The sequence below is a fragment of the Triticum urartu genome, chromosome 7A (genome assembly GCF_056163025.1).
Source record: "Triticum urartu cultivar PI428250 chromosome 7A, HENAU_Tu73, whole genome shotgun sequence".
NCBI lineage: Eukaryota > Viridiplantae > Streptophyta > Magnoliopsida > Poales > Poaceae > Triticum > Triticum urartu.
In genome coordinates, this window is record NC_141879.1 from 605,004,863 (window position 1) to 605,013,099 (window position 8,237).

The 8,237-nt window shown below is 42.6% G+C and overlaps 1 long non-coding RNA gene across 1 annotated transcript; it reads left to right on the plus strand.

The window, feature by feature from the left end:
* Positions 1 to 4,017: 4,017 nt before the first annotated feature.
* LOC125524829 (uncharacterized) lies at positions 4,018 to 6,450 on the plus strand. Its single transcript, XR_007290965.2, has 2 exons — positions 4,018 to 5,645; positions 5,893 to 6,450. It is a non-coding gene; the product is annotated as an uncharacterized LOC125524829 (long non-coding RNA).
* The last annotated feature ends 1,787 nt before the right edge of the window (positions 6,451 to 8,237 follow it).

Genomic DNA, 8,237 nt, shown 5'->3' on the forward strand with positions numbered 1-8,237 from the left:
TTCTAGCATGAATAATAAACATTTATCATGACATAAGGAAATATAAATAACAACTTTATTATTGCCTCTAGGGCATATTTCCTTCAAAAGAAAGGTCTCCACAAAACAAATACAAATTCTAGCCTGGTTCTGTTTGTGTGATCAGTGCCACTGATCGTTGTTGGGAGGGAGGGAGCATCAAACATATGCGTCATCACCTTTGGTGATATTGGGGGCGATGACCCTGAGCGTGAGGATATTTCTGCTGAGCCTGGCCTCCTTCATTGCCTCTCGACCTCCAGGTTACGTGTATGTCACGAACCAAGCTCTCTTATTGTTGATCAGCACAAGTAGGTATTGGTCACTCATAATTGGGGAATAGATGGAGCTTAGACTGGGAATAGCAAGGAATCGAGGATAGGAGCAAGAGAGAATTAGGGGAGAGAGACACTCGTCTGGATATAAGGGGGAGGAGTGAGCCGAGGAAGAAGATGACCTGAAGCTGTGCTAATCTATTCGCCCCCTCCTTGAAGAGAGGCTGATTCTTTTTATCATGCTCCAATGTAGCCCCTTTCACATCTCCTATACATATTTGCAGCTATCGGAGCTAAATCCGACAGATCCCTCGGTAGGATATCCTAGCTAGGCTTACTCGGCGAGGTGGTAACAAGGGCAAGGTTTTTTTTACATAGATTCGGGCTCTCATGATGGAGATAATACCTTACGTCCCGCTCTTTGCTTTATTGCGTTGGAGTGTATAAAAAATACAAAGTACCAAGAGATTCTAATATGAATGATCTTGTTCTACGATGAGCTCGACCCTCAGTTTATATAGCATACTGGGTTTCCTAGGGTTTGCACAACTAGATCAACCATGTTTAAAGAGGTAGAACACTCCACGACTCCGTTTTCTTGTCCTGCACGTCAAGCCTTGCGGAATCGCCATGTATATGTCCATGGGCTGCCCAAAGTGGCCAAGCACAGAACCGACAAAGATCATGTACGATGGAGGGTGCGGTTGACCTTTTTATTGACCCGGCTGTTGGGATAAACTGGCCAACCAAAGAAGGGCATGAGCAATAATCAGCATTGGGTCTCGTTAATGAATATATACAGGGCAAATACAAACACAATGCGAAAAAAAACAACTTTCAGAGTATTCACGAGAAACATCCTTTAAATAATTCATCTAAGTTTTTGGTTGGTTGGTCTTCGGGCGGAGCTGCACTTGGCCTCTTCAAATACTTCACTTAACTTTCAATTATCCCTAAAAAACTTAACTTTCAATTTATATTTCAAATATTTAACTTAATTTACGGGCTGCAGTTGGTCTCTGCAACCCGTAGAGACCATTTTATGTTTATCATATATTATTATTGTGTTGAAAATTATTTGGCCCCTGTAGCGCTCAGATCACTGGGGAGTACTAAGCATTTGGCTCAGACAAGATGCATCCGAGCCCAACGGCCGACGAACTGATCGGTGAACTTCTGCTGATGTGCCGAAGGAGCAAGATTGCTGGAAGATTCAGTGATGTTCTTCATAGTCTTGCACAATACTTTTGATTGCCACGTAATTTTTGAAGTTTAATATCTGTGTCAGCCATGTATTGTGCCAACTCTTGACAGCCTGAGTATCCCTGATTTTTTTGTGCTATGTACAGCAGTAATAAAATGCAGGTTTATATCATCATTCGTTCATTTTTTTTTTGCATGTTCTGATTCAGAAAAGAAGTGACAATGTGTTCTGATTCTTTTGGCTCAGTTAACGTGCACATGTTGCTTTATCTTTCAACTCCCCCCCCCCCCCCCCCCCCTTCTGTTGCTTGTCACCCTCCACCAGGGTAACTCTCAGTCGGTCATCCGATCGATCAAGAAACATGTACGAAGTGGCTGAAATCCCAGACCCACTGAAGGAGAGGCGAGCTCAGATCAAGAAGATTAGTCGGACGCAGAACAAGGCTGCGCATGCTATGGCATCCATTGGACGAGCACAAGAACGAACGGCATGTTGGTTAGCAAATGTTCCTCAAGAGATTAGCATTATCATTGTGAATGATTGTAAAAACATTATCAATTAAGTAATGAAATACTTTCCGCCACAAAAAAAACTCTCGGTCGGTCGGCCACGCCACCTCGAGGACAGAGGTGAGGCACGCTTGCAGCGACTCTGCGCATGGTGAGAATGAGATGACGAGCAAGATGGCGGGATGGCTCGTCCTCGTACCCTAGCAGCCAAGGCGGAGCACCACGACCTCCTTGTATCTCGTTGTTGCCATATCCACCGCCATTTTGTGTGTCTTCCCACATATAACAATGATGGCGAGGTTTTCAGCCTCATACCCGTGCTACGATGATGTAGTGGGTGTTGGCTCCGTACTCCCATCATCGACCACGCCTCCTCTCGCGACCAGCGGTAGCCGGACTTGGGGGCGTCGCGGGACATGCAGACGGAGCAGCCCACGCGGGATGAGGTGGTGCGAGCCCACAAGCTCTACCGCCGCGCGGCCGTGACTCGTCAGAGAGTAAAGTTTCTCTGTAGGTCGAGCTACATGGAACCTTTTATCTTCAGCCCTTTAACATTGCCTTGAGATCCTTACTCTTTAACTAACTTTCAACAAGAAGATTTCTCTTTTTTGTTTCTTTCAAATGAAAGAACATATGGACTTCAATGTTATTAGCCAGAGCTGCCTAGCCGACCCGTGCTCCTCACTGTTACCAGACATCGGCGCACAATGCTTTGCTGCGGTGAACGGCCGACGAGCCGGCTACTCTCCCCACCGTCGCCCTTTACCAGATCCAGGCGGCTCCTCCCTGGATTCCGCTGCCCTCTGGGCGTATCTTCTGTCGTCGGCTTGACATCGTCTAGGCTGGCTAGAGCTCGACCTTGGCCGTGGTAAAAAAAAAGTAGTAGTTGGGGACTGGCGTTTTGGCTCCCGGGAGCACATGCTCCTGTGTAAACAGTAACACCAAAAAAAATATTAAATGTTTTCAAAAATTTCTGGATTTTTTTATAGATGTTTGTGTTAATGTTGCAAGCATGCATGACAATTTTCATGCGAAACGGAGCAGCGATGTTTGTCAGTAAAAAAACAAATTTGGGATGACATTTTGGGGTCACTTTTGGTGTTCAATTTGTTTTTTTACACAAGGCTTTTTGCGTCAAAATTTGAAGGTAGCATTTGGATGTGACTAAGCACATATAAAATTTTTGGTCTTAATATTTTTTCATTTCAAATTTTTTTGGGGCCCAAGAGCCAAATTGAATTTCCGTTATATGAGACACGAACTTGTAAAGTGGTACATTTTTTTTGTGAGTGAGTGGTATTTGTTAAATATTCTTAATGAATAAAAGCATCTCAAAAAAATAAAACTGGCTTACAGGAAGTAGAAAATGGCGCCCAACTACAAAAGGGTACACTAGTACAAGCCCAATAAACATGCTGTGGAATTTGGAGTCAAAGAAAAAGGAAAAAAATATAACATGCGTGCGTGCACCAGCTACGCCCTACGTGGTGCTCCCCGCATGCGCACGTGTCCGTCCACCTGCGCTGCACAGACACTCTCCGAGTGCGCAGCGCGTCCACTTCGCGGCCGATATGAGCGAGGATCCTAGCATGTATAACGATTTATAAGATAGTTTTATTTTAAGTTTTATATGTAATTTAGAGATGACAAAAAAAACAATGAATCATTTCTTAGCCTTACTAGTAGAGTGCTCGTGCGTTGCCACAAGCTCTTAAAAAAATTTACAAAAGTTATATGTTAAATTTCACATGCACAAACAATATAACACAAACACAATTACTGAATAATTGAAGTCCATTTTGCAATGAAAATTGATAAAAAAAAAGACTAACGACATTTATCACCTGCCTCGTAGATGGTCTGAAACAAGCATGCAATATATGTAAGCATTTATCACTTATAGTCAACATTTAAATTATATATATATAATAGCATTATTCTGATTAGAATAGTTATTTGGATCATGACGGCTCGCGGTGGTGTTCCCAAACTCCACCGACCAAAAAATCGATCGTCTGTCCCGCACCTCCCGCGCCTGGATCCCGACCTCCCTCGCCTCCATCCCCAACCCACCGGCGACCCCCTTCCCCACCCGTAGCCAGTGCTCCACCCCGCCCCGGACCCCATCCCCCGCCGTAGGTGCCCCGCCCCAACTCTCTCGCACCCTCCGGCATCCCCCCACCCCCGCCGCCCCCGTCAACACCAGCCGCCGGAACGTCCCCAATGGCGACGGGGTCGACCGCCTCCCCGGTCGCGCGCCCACGCGTTTCCTTACGGCGACCGCCCCGCCGCCCGCGTTCCCCTCCGGCAGGCCGCAGCGCGCCCCGCCCTCCCTCCGGCCACCCGCCCCCAGCGACGACGGGGTCGACCGCCTCCTGGGTCTCACGCCCCCGCGTTTTCTTCCGGCGACCGCCCCGTCGCCCGCGTTCCCCTCCGGCAGGCCGCAGCACGCCCCGCCCTCCCTCCGGCCACCCGCCCCCAGCCTCCGGCCAACTCCATTACCTCCGCTGGGCACCGCTCCCCCTATCCTCGACCTCTCTCACCGCACCGGAGCAGGATCCTGGTAGCACGACGCGACCAGCGACGCACGGCGGTGCCTGTGTCTTCTCTGCTCATGCTCTTTTTTTCTTTCTGATGCAAAAGGCTATGGTCAAGTTCATGGTGAGAACCGGTTGTGTTCTTCCTCATGGCCAGAGCTCGTCCGGTGATGTAGGAGATAGATGGAGCCCCAACCGTGTGGTCTAATTCCTCATGGGGCTTCTGGAGCCACTTTTTTTGCAGCTCAACATTGGTATACTTTAGAAGTTCATCTACTAACTGATCGAGGTGTTTCCATCCGCCTCCTGCCTTGCATCTCTAGTACGTGACCTGCTCCGGCACCTCTGATCGACCTTCCCCGTCGTCGCTTGCTTGAACATGTGAACCTCTGCTGCTCCATGTAAATCTGCCTGCTGCACTACTACGGTTGCTCTATGTTGTGCCCTTTTGCTGGTTGAAGTTGTTGTTATTTGCTAGCTTTTCCATAGGCTACTGCACTTGGATCTTGAAATCAATTTCATCGGTTATGTGCGTGCTTGGACTGACAACATTAGGCCATAGAAAAAAATGGATGCTCCTCGACTACTAATTCCATGGCTGCCTCAGCTCTACTCGCTCAAGCGACGATAACTCTGATGTTTGTTTCTACAATATTGTTTGCAAGTCAGTATTGTTGGTATGGATGCTTCTCTGTTGTTCATCTTGTAGTATGTTAAAGAAGAATCATGAATGATTGGGTCTACATCTGCATAAAAGAGAGTCCCTTTCCGAGTTTTGATCCGTTAGTTAATTTCATATGTATGTTGTTAAAAAAGAATTAATCGTGTAGAATGTGAAAAACTGAGATTAGAGTTGTATTTTTTCTGCTGAATTTTTTCACAATGTTTCTTGGTTATCAAGTAAGTGTTCTTTCATTGTTTTCATCAATTTCCTAATTGATGGAAAAGCTTGCTGCTACTCGCGTCCAGTGTTGTGTACTGTGCTCCTCTATCTGAAGCTTGTACAGCGTGCCAGAGCAAAAAATGGGAAGGCACTAATCTGAAGTTCAGATATGATAAAGAAAGAAGTCGTGCGATCTCGGATCTAGTGATTTTCCACAAGGTAAGTTGCAGCAAAAACTCCGTTCCTAAATACTTGTCTTTCTAGGCATTTCAACAAGTGACTATATACGGAGCAAAATGAGTGAATCTACACTCTAAAATATGTCTACATACATCCGTATGTAGTAGTCATTTGAAATGTCTAGAAAGACAAATATTTAGGAACGGAGGGAGTATCAGACTAGAATAGTTCCATCGATTTCAGTGAATGAGCAGCACGCTTATGAACATTGCTTTCTCACCCGCAGCTATGGCCCCTTTCCCTGATGCATAAACGCGGGCGGCCGCCCTGCAACATACCTCTTTCTCCCGCTGCTCCAGCAAGCAAGCTCCTAGCGTCGCTCCTCCAGCCTGCGACCTTCCCTTCTGCCACGTCTCCACCGGGCGTTGCTACCTCCCGGCCATATGAATGGTGTTGCCGAAGTCCACATTGTACTACATCAGAAGGACGACTCCTATAGGTCGTGCCAATCGTCTTTCTTCCACCGTCCATGGTCGCCATCGCCGTTAATAAAGTTGTACTCGATCCATGTGTACTATGTTTGCCATACGTGCTTGATGCATTCGAGTGCCTCACGCAGTGCTCCAGGGAAGTAGCTGGAGGCAGGAGCTAGCTGCGCACTCGCTGATTTTGTCATAGCCTAGTGGTTGTTAACCAAGCTAAGCAGGTCATGTTTGTGTCAGCTAGAAGAACCAGTGTGAGGCGTTACGTAGAGCTTGTCGGTTTGACTGAGTTAGATGTACCAGGATGGGAGATGCGAGTGTTCTTTACTTGTGAGTTTATTATAATTGTTGTCACCGTGTCTTCAGGGACTACTACTAACACTGTACTGATACTGGAAAATAAAATAAACATGTTAATGTTCAATTATGACAGACTTAAAAATATATTCAGTTGATCAAACTTAAAATAGAGCAGTTTGATGTACATATACATATTTTTGGATATTCTTTGTTTCTTAAAAAAACAATAAGACTAAATTAAAAAAAGCAGAGCAGTCCGGCGTTTATTTTAAAAAGATTAGTTTTTCATGTTCATAAAAAATAGAATAACATCAAATAAAAAATAATAAAAAACTTCAGTGTGTACAAAAAAGGATTTATCCATTATAAAAACAGAGAAGATTACTTTCGCAACCATCGGCGCCGCCCCTCATCCCCCTCCCCGACCATCGACGCCATCCCTCACTAGCACTCCCTTCCTCGTTTGAAAAAAATATATGAGAAAGGATTGTCCCCATTTAAAAAAAACAAATGCTCAAAGTTAAAAGTAGAAAAGTTCACTGTTTATTACAAAACCAAAAAGGTCAAACTAAAAAACAGAGCAGTCAAAAAGGATTATAAAAAATAGGTTTTCATCGATACAAGAATACTTAGAAGTTCAAATTTAAATAACGGAGAAGTTCATTGTTTATTAGAAAATCAAGAAGGTCAAATAAAATAAATAGAGCAGTACATATTATATATATATTAACGGCTTTTCTTCGTTTCTTAAAAAACCCGAAAGTTCAAATTTAGATAACAAAGCGGTTTAGTATTTATTACAAACTAGGATTTTCCTCGTTACTAAATAATTAACCAAGGAGTTCAAAAAAAAGAGTAGTTCAAAATTTATTAAAAAAATGGAATTTTCTTGTTTTCTTCAAAATCTAGAGGTTTATATTAAAAAAATCAAGAAGTTCAATGTTTATTACAAAATCAAAGAGGGACGAATTAAAAAACCAAAGAAGTCCAATTTTTTTTGTTAAAATGGATTAAAAGAACCAAAATTTTCCAACGAATAAAACTAAGAAGTTCAAATTAAATAATAGCGACGGTCAAAGTTTATAAAAAACTCAATTTTGTGCTCGGGGGAGCAAAAACAAATAAGTTCAAATTAAATTAGGAGAGCAATTCGAACTTTATAGAAAAACATATTTATCCCATGCCTAAAGAGTAAAAGCCAAGAAGTTCATTTTTTTTAGAGAGATCCGTTCGAACATTTGAACAAAAATTGGTTCTATCAAGTTCTTAAAAAACATATTTATCTCTAAGAAGTTCAAAGTAAAAAAAGAGAAAAGTACAAAGGTCAAAAAAAGTTAGATGTTTTCTCCTTACTAAAGAATAAAATGAAGAACTTCAAACCTAAATAAAAAGGAAAAGCTAAAGAAAATTCAAATTAAAACCAAGATTAAAACCAAGAAGTTCAAATTAAAAAAACTTAGATTTTCCCCAATACTAACGATTAAAACCGGGAAGTTCAGTTTTAAGAAATGAAGTAGTTCAATGCATATTAAAAACTCAATTTTTTCTTGTTACTAAATAATAAAACCAAGAAGTTCAATTTTTAAAAGTAGAACAATTTGATATTTATTTGAAAACTCAATTTTTCTGGTCACTAAAGAATAAGACCAATAAGTTCTATTCAAAATAATGAAGAAGTTCTATTAAAATAAACCTATAAGTTCATATTTAAAAACGGACCAGCTCGATGTCTATCAAAAAGTAGGATTTTTTCCGTTACTAAAAGAAATAAAACCAGAAGTCCAAATTAAAAAGATGTAGAAGTTCGATGATTATAGAAAACTCAGATTTCCCTCGTTATTAAGAATGG